This window comes from Saccoglossus kowalevskii, chromosome 7 (genome assembly GCF_978046115.1).
Source record: "Saccoglossus kowalevskii chromosome 7, keSacKowa6.1, whole genome shotgun sequence".
NCBI classification, from domain to species: domain Eukaryota; kingdom Metazoa; phylum Hemichordata; class Enteropneusta; family Harrimaniidae; genus Saccoglossus; species Saccoglossus kowalevskii.
Window position 1 is genome coordinate 14,568,158 of NC_140647.1, and position 14,960 is coordinate 14,583,117.

At 34.9% G+C, this 14,960-nt stretch overlaps 2 pseudogenes; one reads left to right on the forward strand and one right to left on the reverse strand.

Moving 5' to 3' along the window:
* On the reverse strand, window positions 1-6,373 carry LOC144355214 (uncharacterized; annotated as a pseudogene).
* Window positions 6,374-6,650: 277 nt separating this feature from the next.
* On the forward strand, window positions 6,651-12,599 carry LOC144355213 (uncharacterized; annotated as a pseudogene).
* Window positions 12,600-14,960: the final 2,361 nt, after the last annotated feature.

Below are 14,960 nucleotides of genomic sequence, written 5' to 3' on the forward strand. Positions count from 1 at the left end.
CTAACGAGGTCGGTGATGATTCCAGGACGCATTGGTGCGCTTGTATCTATTTGCAAAGCACCGTGTGCCTCGAGAACCATCAGTGTTGGCACGAATGTTCTGTATATTACTGTACTCAGCAGGGAAAGGTATGTCAGTCAACTGTTGCCCCTGAAGAAACCTACGCATGAGCTTAACAGTGATTGAATGGTTATTTCTCGGATAAGATCCAAGAATACCATTATAGCGCTCAAAGGAAAAACACCAAAACCCGTAAACAGGACCAAAATTCAAAATAGAATCTATTAAATGCACGTGCATTCCTCTTTCCCATAAAGCCTTACAAATGTCTCACAGAAGTCCTTTAACAAATTATGTGCAATATTTGCATCTTCTAAAGATATTTTTCTGGCACATATCTTCTTACAAGCATTGACAAATAATTGCCAGCAGTTGTAATGTTCATCTGGTATGATGTCTTTGGGTGCATAGGAAGAAAACACCAAAACCCAGTTCTTCTACTGATCTGCTGAGAACCCAGAAAAATCCAGCAGCAATTTTAGAAGTAATCCTTCCAATTGTTGCTGGTACACTCAATTTATCAACACGGTCTTGAATATTGATCAAATTGTCAGCATTTATAACACCATGTTGTCCATGTTTTGATTACGTGCTTGGCTGTTCCCAACAGCAAATTGTGCATTGGGTAAACTACATGAAAAAGCATAGGCTGAACATAGTTCAAATAATTTAAATGTGACCATCTTGCACCATATTCTCTTTCAATTCTTGTTGTTCTGCAGGTGTTTTGGCATGTAATGTTTGGAATCCATAAGCTTTGTGGTCACTGTCAGTGCGGAGTGGGTAGTTTGCTTCATCAAAGTCACTGTAGTCGATTTTCTCACCAAAGGTTTCTACTGGAAATGCTTTCAGACATTTACTGCACCCTACAAAACGAGATAACAAAACATCAATTTAAATATCGATTTAAAAATAAATACCATAATAATCCCATCAGTTAGATCCCTCTGTCAGTTGGGCGATCTTAATTTTACATACTAGTATAACAACTGACCTAAATCTGCATTCGGTCTATTAATTCATGTGCCAAGTCCATTTAAAAAAAAACAAGTTACAATTATTAAATGCGAGGGTATTTAGCCTAATGACACTCCATACTTCCTGTCCCGGAGTTCGCAACATATTCACGCCTATTATGTTTTACACAATATTTATTAATAACAGATTATCATTAGGTATAACTGACTGTCGACATCTACACGTTCACCTACGATCACCGAAACATTGTCAGCTGACGGCAATGTGTTGCGATGTCAAAACAGCATGATGTCGCCTTATGGTGGAATTCCAGTACTAAGGCATTTCTAGGGGTCAGGGTTTGTTTTTTCTTCAGTCGTTTGTTGAATAATTGCAATTTATTTACAGTTTTTATGTGACTTAATTTCACTTGTTTTTTAAAATTTTTGGCAATTACTGTCACTGGCAATTGAGTAGTAAAAAATGAAAATCAGTATCATGGGTCTTTCCGACGTACACTGTGAGTTATGAGATTCGTTTTGTCACATCGTTGCCATTACGTGCAATGGGCAAATTATTACTACTCTATCTCTAGTATTTGTTTTTGAGTTTAGAGGAGCCACGACCGTGAACGACTTGCTGACTTCCGTTTTCATCACCTTTTTATCAATACATGTTATTGTTTCAAATTTGTGCAAAAAAAATTCTATTCAGCGATAAATAATTCCAGCTAAAATAAAGTATTTACAGTATAATACTTTCTTGTGTACAGATCAATTGCATAATTTCTAATTGCATCTAAATTATTTGAACGATTAACAGAACTTGTATTATTTTTGTTTGAGAGACATGAGTACTAGTAGCTCGTTGTTTGAAAAGTAATCTTGGGCACGACTTAGATATCACAATGACACATCATTATGTGTACATACCAAGCGTGCATAACAAAACTGTAATAATTCATTTTTCATGAGCTGTTCATTTGAAAGATTAATGATACATGTATATTACTACCTTTTAGCATTATTTTTTTATGGTCATTTATCAGGTACAAGTATGTTCTCTACTACTATTTTTTAAAACACTAATAATCTAGTATTTAAATTGTATATGAAAATCGATTTCAGATAGTTTTTAAATTGTTTTATACGAGGTTTCGAATAACCAATTATAATAATCAATATTGAAAATATTAAAGTTACCAAAAATGATAAAAATATTAACACAGAAATTTAAAGACATCGCCAAAAAATTTACAAATCTGCCAGGGTTTCCAAGGTACTAACTACTTTTCAAATATTTCAGAAGTTGAAAATAATTTATAAAAAATATTTTCTAAAAATTGGGAATTAATAATAACTTCATAAAATAATTGAATCTGACAGAGGTTCACCAAATAAACTTGTATACGAAGCACCAAAGCAATAAGACTTAAATCATTGTGGATGGTCAGATGATGTATTATATGAATCGCTCCGCTGTCATGTAAAAAAGTGTAAGAAGATATTTACCTCTGAGGGCACCATGTCCAACAAATCCACCACACTTCCTGGTAGCCGGTATATCATTCGAAATTGACATCAGCACAGCTCTGTATATATATTGCCTAATGACGAGCCATCTTTCATTTTCACACCTATGAGGCGTTGTTCAAGTTCATTCACAAGTGGTTGCAAATATGAGTTCATATTTTTTTTTTGGTTCTTTTGGCCCAGGTGATAAACCAACAAGAATAACATTCTCTGGTTTGAATCGTTCTTGTCTTGGTAAGTTATTGATAACCATGAACATGGCACCAATGGAATGTGGTGTGTGTTCATAAGGCTGAAACCAGTCTACTATCAGGGGTAAATCTCTCTCTCTCGGGGTTCTCCACACTTGTCAGGGGGGAAACTCGTCTCGTCTCTCTATCTCGTCCCCTTGAGGTACGGGATCGGGAAAGTCACTTTAACTTTACAGTCAAATAAGGCACACACAACGAAATACGTTTCAGCTCTCGTCTTAGTCGGTCAATCGAGCACTCTATCAGACACAGCGCCCTGGGGGAAAAATCCCCAAGACTCTCGCAAGGCTGACCCAAGACTAGCCCAAGACTGGACTGCGTCAAGGCTCGCCCCAAGACTCTCTCGGACTGGACTCGACTTAGACTGCGTCTATCGTGGAGTATTCGCCAAGACCAACTCAAACTCTCTTTATTCATTTTCAAAACTCTGACCAATTACAAAGCAGTAAAAAGACTCTAGGGCGTAACCTTCAATCATAAAGCCAATCACACTAAGTACTGAATACGTCATATCTTTTGATTAATCGTTCACTACATTAATAACTACGGATGTCAGAATAGCGACAGTATCTTGTAATTAGTTCCAAACCGCTGAGCCAAGTTCCGTCCAAAACTTCAAATAGACCTAAACGATGACAGACATAACACAGCAATTCAGCTAATAATCAGTTAATTAAGTCGACCAACAGATACGCGAAAACAAATTCATGACACATCCCTTCACCCAAACTGAGATATGCCTCTTGGCATAACACGTTCATAAATCAACGATACCGTCAGCCACTCATCGTCATACGGGTTAAATACAATACTAATAATAAAAGGAATAAATCAAAAAGAGTAAAACACACTAATTAAGTACAATGATTATAAAGTCTAAATACAATGGTTATAAAGTCACAAATATCTACGGTTATAAATCAAAAAAAGGGAAAGGCTACCAATCGACTCACTTTTCTCAAAACGGTTCGCTAAGATAACCCTTCGCTGCACTGTCTCCCGTTACTAAGGTTACAAACTCTATATCAAAAGGTCAAAAAAACTAAGGCGTGGCGGTGTAACCAAGCGATCAGCCAATCGCTGCAGTCGACAGCATGATCACGTGATTACCAGGGATGCGTCTCTCGGTTAAAGCATTGCAAAGCGGTAACTAATAAACAATGAATAAAAAGCTATTAATCAAACTCCTGTCATATACGCTTATAAACTTCAACTGAACTCAAAAGTCGTTAATCTAAACAAAAGTCATACGGCGTGGAAACAGAATGCAAAGACAAATCCGCTTTCATAACACATTACTCCTCTGGCAAAAAAGACGGGAAAGGCAAAACGATAGAAACTACTGAATTACATATAATCCTGTCAATCATGAACAAAAGCTTGCGTTATCAAACAATACATATATAAGCGCACCAAACTCCCATCCCAAAAAGACATTAAAAAACGTTACAAAGGTACTATCAACTCAAAAAGCGTCAGAAGTATTCCGGAAACAACACATAAACAAAAACAACTCTTAAAACGTCGATATCTCTGTACTCGACAAATCTCAAAACTCTTAAAAAAAACACGTGGGGGCATTACTTTCCCCATCATAATCCGTACTCATAAACTCATTAAAACACCATGAAACTTCACAAAACTCAAAACACTGTGTTGCAAATACTCGTCCACTGAAACGCGCTTAAATCGTTATAAAGGACCTCGAACGTCACTAAATATCATTTCAAAACAAAGATCTGGGCGCTTACATAACATACAATTCGACATCACTAAAAGAAACGGTAAAAACGATAGAAAAGCAAGCAATACATTACATTACTGAGCAATAGGGTTAGGATTCTGGAAAAGAGTTCAACGTCCTTGAGTTACACAGTGTCAGTTACAGTGTCCAGCGAGCGGTTCTCTAAGCAATACACAGATAGCTAAAGTCAAAGTCTATAAGCGTCTCTTCTCTTGTCGCGTTAGTCCAGGTCGTTCTTTCATCTTCTTCTTGTCTTTAATGTCGCTCAATTCTTAATTATACAGTCCTATCCGGTACTCATCCTTCATAAGGGGTTCAGAGGTCTTCATCTCTTCAGCGTCGTTCATCGGTGCCATACTGTTAACGGTGTTAGTCGTCGAGCGCGGTTTCGTCTCTGCCATCGAGCCAGTTAGTTCGGTTCACAAGAAAGACACATCTTCGCCAATTCACTTTTCTTCACAGGATGTCAATGTGTGTTAAACACATGCCCGGATTCTCCACCACGTATCAGGGGTAAATCTCTCTCTCTCGGGGTTCTCCACACTTGTCAGGGGGGAAACTCGTCTCGTCTCTCTATCTCGTCCCCTTGAGGTACGGGATCGGGAAAGTCACTTTAACTTTACAGTCAAATAAGGCACACACAACGAAATACGTTTCAGCTCTCGTCTTAGTCGGTCAATCGAGCACTCTATCAGACACAGCGCCCCGGGGGAAAAATCCCCAAGACTCTCGCAAGGCTGACCCAAGACTAGCCCAAGACTGGACTGCGTCAAGGCTCGCCCCAAGACTCTCTCGGACTGGACTCGACTTAGACTGCGTCTATCGTGGAGTATTCGCCAAGACCAACTCAAACTCTCTTTATTCATTTTCAAAACTCTGACCAATTACAAAGCAGTAAAAAGACTCTAGGGCGTAACCTTCAATCATAAAGCCAATCACACTAAGTACTGAATACGTCATATCTTTTGATTAATCGTTCACTACATTAATAACTACGGATGTCAGAATAGCGACAGTATCTTGTAATTAGTTCCAAACCGCTGAGCCAAGTTCCGTCCAAAACTTCAAATAGACCTAAACGATGACAGACATAACACAGCAATTCAGCTAATAATCAGTTAATTAAGTCGACCAACAGATACGCGAAAACAAATTCATGACACAACATTTAAAGTTAGACTTAGATTGAACTTAGATTGAAAATATCCTTGATCTTCAAAATCTTTCCAAACACGTCCATCATAGATGTCACCCATGCAGTCTTCCCGACTATTTCGCGTTCTCCATTGGTTGCATGCATCCACAAATCCAGTTCGTTTTACGAATGATTTCAGTGAGTCCACTAAATTCTGATAACAGAACACCTTCTTTGGATATACATATTCACATCCGTTTTGTCCTTTGACTTTCTTCAGAAGAACTTCCCCACATGGCTTACGTTTGTGTGATTTGTGTGGATGTTGTGGAAAGTCTACACGTGAACATTTCAATGATACCTTCTTTCCATTGGACAATACTTTGTAACAATTATTAAACTGATAAATGCTATGACATCTTCCACAAACCACATACTGAGTAAAGGCATCTCGGTCAAGTCCAAGAAATTTTCTTATCTTATAAAGAGTCCCAAGCAAAATTTTGCTGAACTTGGCCAAACTCTCAATTTTAAATACATTTGCTAATGTCACTAATAGGGACTTTAAAAATGACACAAGGCACTGCATACCCCTGTCAGAAACACAGAAATCTTTTTGCCAAGACAGTAAAAATATGAATACTGCCGCCATCAATGAAGAATGCTGCACTGGTAGATCATCAGCTTGCACTGCTCATTCAACTCTGTTGTGTGAAATTCATAAAATGTATTCAGTGTTGCAAGATAAGCCTAAAACGTGTTTTTTTGTTTCTGTTTGTTTGTTTTTTTTGTTTGTTTTTATTCATTTTATGGAAATATTCATCAACCTAAGGGGTCGTAAACAGTGGAAGTGCCACCAATAGGTAAGCTTTCGTGTCAGAACCGATGCAGCGCTTGACAAGCAAACACTGTTTATCAATCTGTCTTGTCCAACTTCAGCATTTACTTCAATTTTTTGGCATTTTTTAACTATGTCTCGTCGTCTGCTTACGTTGTTGTCTGCCACAGAAGCTGCTCATGACATTATATTTTTATTTTAATGGTATTCAACTTGAATGTGTTGACTCCTATAACTATTTGGGAATTATATTTCATTGTAATGGGAAGTTTGATGTGGGTATTGCTCGGTTATATGACAAAGCACGCAAAGCACTTTTTAAGATTTACAGAATGTTATGGGATAACAATGATTGTTATCCCTGTGCGGTTAGCAGGCAAATTATTTGACTCATTAGTAAAACCAATTATGCTTTACAGTTCCGATATCTGGGGTAGTTTTATGTTTAATTTATTTTACGGCACAGGAAATAACAGACTTGTAATTACCAATGACAAGTTACTTTCCAAATTATTTAGTGATAAAATGCTCATTGAGAAATTGCATATTAATTTTTGCAAACAAGTCTTGGGAGTTAACAGAAAAGCTTCAAATAATGCTTGTAGGAGGGAATTGGGTCGATATCCAATTATTATCAATGCCTGTACTACAGTAATGAGTTATTTTCAAAGATTGCATTGTAAGAAAACAAGCAATTCTATTTTAGAAGCCGCTTTTAATTTTAGCAAGTCTAGTAGTTGTGATTCATGGTACATATATGTCAAACAACTATTACAAGTTACACAGCTTACAGTTGATGACCTTAATCAGAATGACTTTGGTGAGATGTTCAAAGAAAAAATGGAAAACATTTACTTTAGTAAATGGAAGAAGGAAATCACTAAAACAGATAATAACAAACTTTGCACTTATAGCACTTTTAAATCTTGTATTAAATTTGAACAATATTTAGAAAACACCCAAAACAGGAAATTCAGGATTTCAGCCAATCAGCTACCAGTAGAAAATGGTCGACATAGAGGCATTAAAAGAGAAGAAAGATTCTGTCATCTGTGTAACTGTAATGAAGTTGGTGATGAAAAACATTACCTTTTCAGATGTAATCATGACAAAATTAGGGAATTAAGAAATTCATTATTTACAGCAATCTATGTTTAATATGCACCAAGTCTACAACTATTAGCTGGAGAGGATATCTTTGTTTTGATTCTTTCAAGTTCTGATCTTTTTATTTGTAGTAGTCTAGCAAAATTTGTTTTCAATGTTTTAGAATTGTTTTAGCTTATTTTGTTTGTGTTATTTTGGACTTTACTCTGTATTGTGTATGTGTCAAATAAAAATATCCTATCCTATCCTATCCATTATGGACGAGTTCGCTGCTCCCTTCGATACAAGCTCTCACTCTGACCTAAGTCGCCATGGTCACGGTGAATCAAGTTTTAATGTCGGCACAAGCAGCGGTGTATTTCACTTAGACTGGCGGAGTCGGGATGATTAGTTTTTTTTTTTTTTAGTTTAAATAAAATAAAAAAAAATTCGCGAAATGAAAGTGTTAGCGCGAACGCAGTTACAGGGGATTTTGCTCCAACACCTCCATTTCGCGAATTTTTTGATTTTATATAAACTACAAAAACACATTAATCGCCCCGACTGCGCCAGTCTATATTTCACTCTACATATGGAGGTCAACACGGATGGAAGATCTCAGTTGACAAACTTAGATAGTAGAGAGCAATACAATACAGTACCTCGACAGCGACAACCGCTACACGACCTCAACGCATCGAATTATGCTGGAACTACAAGCAGTACCACTAACTATCCATCAATAGATATGATCTATATTTTATTTCCATAGTACATAATTTATGATTATTCAATTAAAATAATTTCAACACAAGATTTCCAGGAAAAATTGCTTTTCTAAAATTGAATAAACTTGGCTAAATGGACTTCTGTTTGCGTTAATGTGCATTACTATTTATTCAGAAACAATCACTTTCGTTTTTCTGCAAGCTTGTTGGAGGGTTACATATAACACATGTGGCCGACTTCCTGCCTCTTTTCTATGTTATGCAAATTAGGCATGTTAGACCCAAAATAATGACTATTGTGTACAATATGTTATGCATGTTTTACATCTTATTTTTTTTTCAGAATGTCAGCAAGTGTTGGAAAATTTCAATGCATTAGAAGACATATGTAAAAGCACTGCATCAAAGCAACAGGAATTTCAGGATGCTATCATCAAAAGAATAGAACAGTTGAATCAGACAGTATTATATTCTCATTTGCCCCAGCAACAGCCACAACATACCGCGAACAGAAAGATGGAAACAACATCTGAACTTTCAGTGAGTATCTTCATGTCTGTTATTCACCATTTTTTTTGAAAACAGCTCCTTTCTGGACTGCAGTGTCTTCGTATATAATTTTCAAAAGGCCACTCCTAATTTTGAACAAAGCTGTTGTTAATGCTAAAACAAAAGCAATAGGAGAAACAAATAAATGGGCATGGCAGGCTAATCCTGTACAAAAATCACACCTTGCTAGGCCACTCCACCAAGAGATGGTCATTGTTTGATTGAATATACAGTAAGTTTATTTTTTTAGCTTATAAACACAGTGAAGTATTGATAGTAATTAACACGACAATGACATATTGAGTACAATAAAGACAAAACAACTTTAGTAACTTTAATACGCTAATAATAAATGTCCTATTCAAAATAGCAAAAACCAAAATCCAAAACTTTAAAAATTTGCCGCTAAAGACTCAATTCATAGCCTTGCTAAACAACAGTGGCCTAACACTCCCCGTAGCAAGGTACCTAAATAAGTGTTTTGAAATAAGACAGCAACCCCAGTGACAACCTTCTCTCACTATTTGAGTTTTGCATTTTGTTTTCTATCTATCGTAGTATCATAATTTTATACTAGCTATTATCTGTAATGTATTAGCTTAGATTGTTTTGTTTTGTTTTTTTCTTATCTATTTTCTGTTTTGTAACCTTTTATTCCTTTTTAAACTTTTGTAACCATTGCCAATCTCTCCGGGGAATGTGTAAGTGTTAATAAAATTATTAAATAATATTACACCAATCTTAATCTTTTTTAATCGGTTTAAAAAAAATCAAACTCCTGTGAGTGTAAACTAAAGCATGTATTCACAGGTAAAATGCAAAAGTGCCGCATAAAACCTTGTGTGTTAAACTTCAAGCTTCACACCTTTGTATATTAAGACCAAACATAAACAAACTTAAGCTCTAACACATTGTCAAACAAAACAGACTTTTGTTGTTTATTCATATATTTTCAATATATATAAGCCTAAAATTAATGTTCTCTTTCACATTGCTTCATAATGGCACTAAAAAATAAATACAAAAATATATTGAATTTCACCTGACTTGTCACATAAGCAACCCATGTCAAATTGACAGATAAGCCAAATATTTGAAATAAATGCATTAAAAAGTATATCGAAATGTGAAGAAAGTTTTGTACTTCACATACAGCTGTTGACATACATTTAGAATTTTCTTAATTATAGATGATTGCAATTGAAAACAAATGTAATGAAAATAAAAACATATCATTTACCATCATGTATTGCATATTTTACTGTTACTATATATATTTTTTTACTACTTCTCATGAATATATTCCTCACCTGATACATATAATGGTGTTCGTAGGTTGTCAAAGTATGATCATTGAACGGTTGTTTTCTGTCTTCTTGCTTGGATGGGGAAAGTAACTAATAACAATTAATACATTACTTTAGTTTAACATCTCTGTGTGAATACTTTGTTTTTCGACAGACCATGTGTCTTGGTTGCTGCTATTAAATTTCTATTCTGAATATAATTATTGTTTATGTTTTATTTTAGAAAAGACTGTAACATCTTATAGCATCATATGGCAGTTTGGTGTTCCATGCTATTAATGGGTAAGTACATCTTTTTAGTATTATGTTCTGGTACAGTTTCTGGCTGTCAAGGATGTTTGAAAGGTGTTTTATTATTTAATTAATACTTGAATGGTCAAGTCAATGTAAAAGTACACAAGGCTAAAAAAATTAGGGTTAATATGACAAATCATTTTAAGATTGAATATGTAAAATTTTATAAAGGGATACAAAATTACCCTGCTATCTTGCCACTGCCTCTATAGTTGCCACAGTTTTCGTGGCCATAATTATGCTAATTATTATACTGTATACTTCCAATAAGAGAGATATGACCTGTTCCACACAGCTGATACATTTGTGATCCCACCACAGTTTAGGGTATTGTGAAAATATTATAATAACAGCAAGACATAGCACAAGGTTTTTTAAATGCTAATATTGTTGCCATAAAATTTTATTTTTAGTAAACACATTAAAAAAACACACCTAGGTAAAAATGTCTTAGCTAAAAAAAAAAATCTAATTTTCATGATGTCTAATTTTTGTGACTTTATTATTAGTATTCTGAAAACACACACCAGATATATAGAATAGTATATTATAACGTTACACTAAAAGTTACAATATTTCATTACTGTATTGTCTTCTGCTTTCCCCAAAACAGATGGAATGATGCATACAACAAAAATATTGAAGAAAAACTTAAAGAACAATTGCAGATGAAGTTTGGTGAAAAATACACTGAGGAGGAATATCAATGTATGTATCTTTCATTATCACAACGAGTAACCATGGTTTTTGGATCATTATCAAAATCGATGACAAAATATTTTACCGGTACTGCCAGTAATTTCCCTTTACCAAAGCATCAATGGTAAATGATGGATTCTGCATTTTGACATATTTGTGTTAAGAATGTGGGTGTTACGCAAGAATAATGACTCTTCATCAAATTCAATATATTTAGTTAAATTTTGGCTTTAAATTTGTGAATAGAGATTTGCATTATCGTTTGGGGGAAGTTGTGAAACCACATACATGTGTTTTGAACATCTCATTTACTGATAATCTAAGCCGGAAAATGTTTTTTTTTTAATGTAGTACTATTCTTCCAGTCATAATAAATAACAAATCACCAGATTTCTACAACTGGCTTATAATTTAGAAAACCAGTGATTAACAGGGAGAAAACAGAGGAGAAAGGTTGTGTGAAAAAGCCTCATGCTTATTTGGCATAGCATGATAGAGCTATTTCTTGATCACCAAAAAAGTGTGCGGCCATTGGTCAGCTAAGGCTGTTCCACGCAACTTCCCTTTTTTTTCCACCTGTGTAACTTATACACAAATTCCAATGTATTTTGATTGTTGCAAATTTGTGGGCGTCATCTAGTTGTAAAGTTTGTTTTGATGTACATCTTGCTTCAAATGATTCAATAACAGAAACACAATAGTTTAATGTTTGTATAACTATCAAACAATTGACACTATTACTGATTACTCATTTTAATTATTTAATTCACAGTTGCTGTCAGAAGAAATTATGAAAACCAAAGAATAAAAATCATAGAGTCACAGAATATGGAATTAAAAAACAAATACGAAACGAAAAAAAGAAAATTCAACTCAATGGCATGTAAGTATTTATCAACCGTATGCCTGGTAATTCTCTTTGGATAGCAATGACTACTTATAATAATATTGACTTATTTGTAGCTATGCGTATCAAACAAACTTGTGTGGGGCAATTAACATGTCTAATTATTTATGGCAATTCATATAGATATTTACAGTATAGGTGACATCTTGACTAATTTTGATCAACTAGACTGTTCATCATTAGGGATGAGCAAAATTGAGCTGCTGAGCAGATTACTGCATGTATTTCTTACGTAGCGGAAATACATATAGTTGAATAAAGTTTGTTTTCTGTTTTTCTTAAATGAACAAATCTAGAAAAGCTAGTTCAAAACTGTCAGGAAATTTCTTCAGGTTTCAATATTTTTTGACAAACTTGTATTTGTTTTTACCCTATAGACAATGAAACGAAGAAGCAGATTCATCAAAGCGGAAGAAAAACGTCTATGAGATAAAGTTGCACCTGAGTTAATGTCAGATGAGGAGGAAGTAGATGGGACAATTATTTTAAAAACTCCAAGCTGGCGAGTGTAGCATACGACTTATTTACCATTGTACAGCCATCACACCATGGCTCAGGTAGTGAATACAATACAACATACATGTAAAGGTCAAATACAGAGGTCAATGAGATATGAACAAATCATTTGCATAATGCATACTCTACACTAAGGTCGTGCATCAGGAACCTATCATGTCTAATATATGTTATAAGCTTGTACGAAATCCATCTATAAATTTCAGAAATGCTTGATATTTGATGATTTTTTAGCACAAAAGTAGTCACAATTCGGCCATTTTGAATATATCTGTATATCAATGACATGGTGTATAATGAATATTTAAAATGTTAACGTAATCAGTCAAAGCAAGTCAGAGATATGGCACTAGAGCCACCATTCAGCTATTTTGAATCTTATAAAATAATTTGCATCAAGGTACCATAATGTCCAATGTATATACCAAGTTTGAACAAAATCCATCTGTAAACAGCCGAGAAATGCTTGATTTTGATGATTTTTCAGTACAAAAATGGCCATCATTCGGCCATCTTGAATCAGATCTTGAAACAAATTGATGTGCACATGTATAATATCATGTATGATGTATGTGTGACGTTTGATCGTGATTGGTCCAGGCATTTTTAAGATACAGGTCCAGAAGCTTGCACACACGCATGGACGCACGGACACACAGAGGTCAGAACATATGTCGCATACGACTTATTTACCACTTCCGTGTCACTGAGAATGTTCTAGAACCGTACTGTGTCTGGGTGGAATATTCTAGATTTTTTTTAGAAACTGGTTGAATAGGTAATAGAACACTGTAGCAGGCAATAGAAGGTGATGGAACATTCCAAAAATGTGTAGTAAGTGCCAGACTCATTATGTATGCTGATGTAATGATCTATTTATAGACAGTGGAGGTATATATAGGGGAGTTGTTCAGCACTGAGTTCAGATCGAAGATCTCGTTGAATTGTATTGGAGTTTAAGTATCTAGTCATTGGAGTAGTGGAGTTTTACCGCGTTACTGTACTTGCTGTTTGCAGGGTATAATAATACCAGTACCAGTTGAAACATCATCTGTTGGCTCCGTGTTCGTATTTTATCATCGCCGCCAGGGAAGTCTTTCTGTTACTGTTGCCATTTTGGTATTTGAACCATCACACCTGTACTATACCAATTACGGTAATATTACGTTGCGTGTGACAACATAAGTCCCCGTTTTCGGACCGAGTCCGAACGGGGACTAAAAATAAAATCATATATATGTTCAATGTATGTACCAAGATGGTGAATGTACATGTACCACCAAGATCTGGGTCTGATTTGGTAGAAATGCTTGATTTTGATGGATTTTCAACATTTATATAAATGCCAGCATTAAACCATCTTGCATTGGATCGTCAAATAAATTATTATGTGTGACTAACGTATGGTGCATCTATAACATGATCAGTCATGAAATGTCAGAGATATGGTACTGGAACCACATTCATTGAAACATTTTTAATCCAATCTGAAAAATAAGAATGACATGGATCAAGGTTGTATAATGTTCAATGTATGTATTAAGTTTGAATAAAATCCATAAATTTAAAGCAGATCCTTGAATTGAAGAAAAGCTGATTTTTGATGAATTGTAATGATAAAATTGCCGCCATTTGGTCATCTTCAATCATACAAATATACATACAAATGTGCAGCTAAAGATTGTACTAAAGTCATGGTACATTGGAGATACAGCTCCAGAACCAGTTGGCCATTTTGAATCTGATTTGAAAAATGTTTGTCAATGAATAAAATTCAATCATACATAGTCGAGATCCATGATACTTGATTTTGCTACATTTTTAACATTAAAATTTCTGCATTAAAATGTTCAGTCACTTTGAATAAGATGATCAAACAAATATACATACATGTGTGCTGCAAGATGTATAATATGTATAAAAAGTCTGAACATGATCGATCAAGGCATGTCAGTGATAAATCTCCAAAACCACATTTCGAATACGATCTGAAAAACGCAATAACTGACACCAAGATCCTTTAATATCCAATATATGTATCAAGTTTGTATAAAGTCCATCAATATATACCCAAGATCTGCTTCCAGAATGGCAAAAATACTTTGTTTGTACGAATTTTTACCATAAAAATGGCTGCCATTTAGCCATCTTGAATCAGATCATAACAAAAATGCATGTGCATATGTTTCCTAAGATATATGATGTGTGTGTGAAGTTTCATGGACCCAGGCATGTCCAAAATACAGGTGTGGATGGACAGATATACACACACACATATACATAAGTTTTCTGACTACATCCGAATATGTCTTTATTTAAGATGAGTTTCACATTCAATGAGGAAGCATGATTTTTTT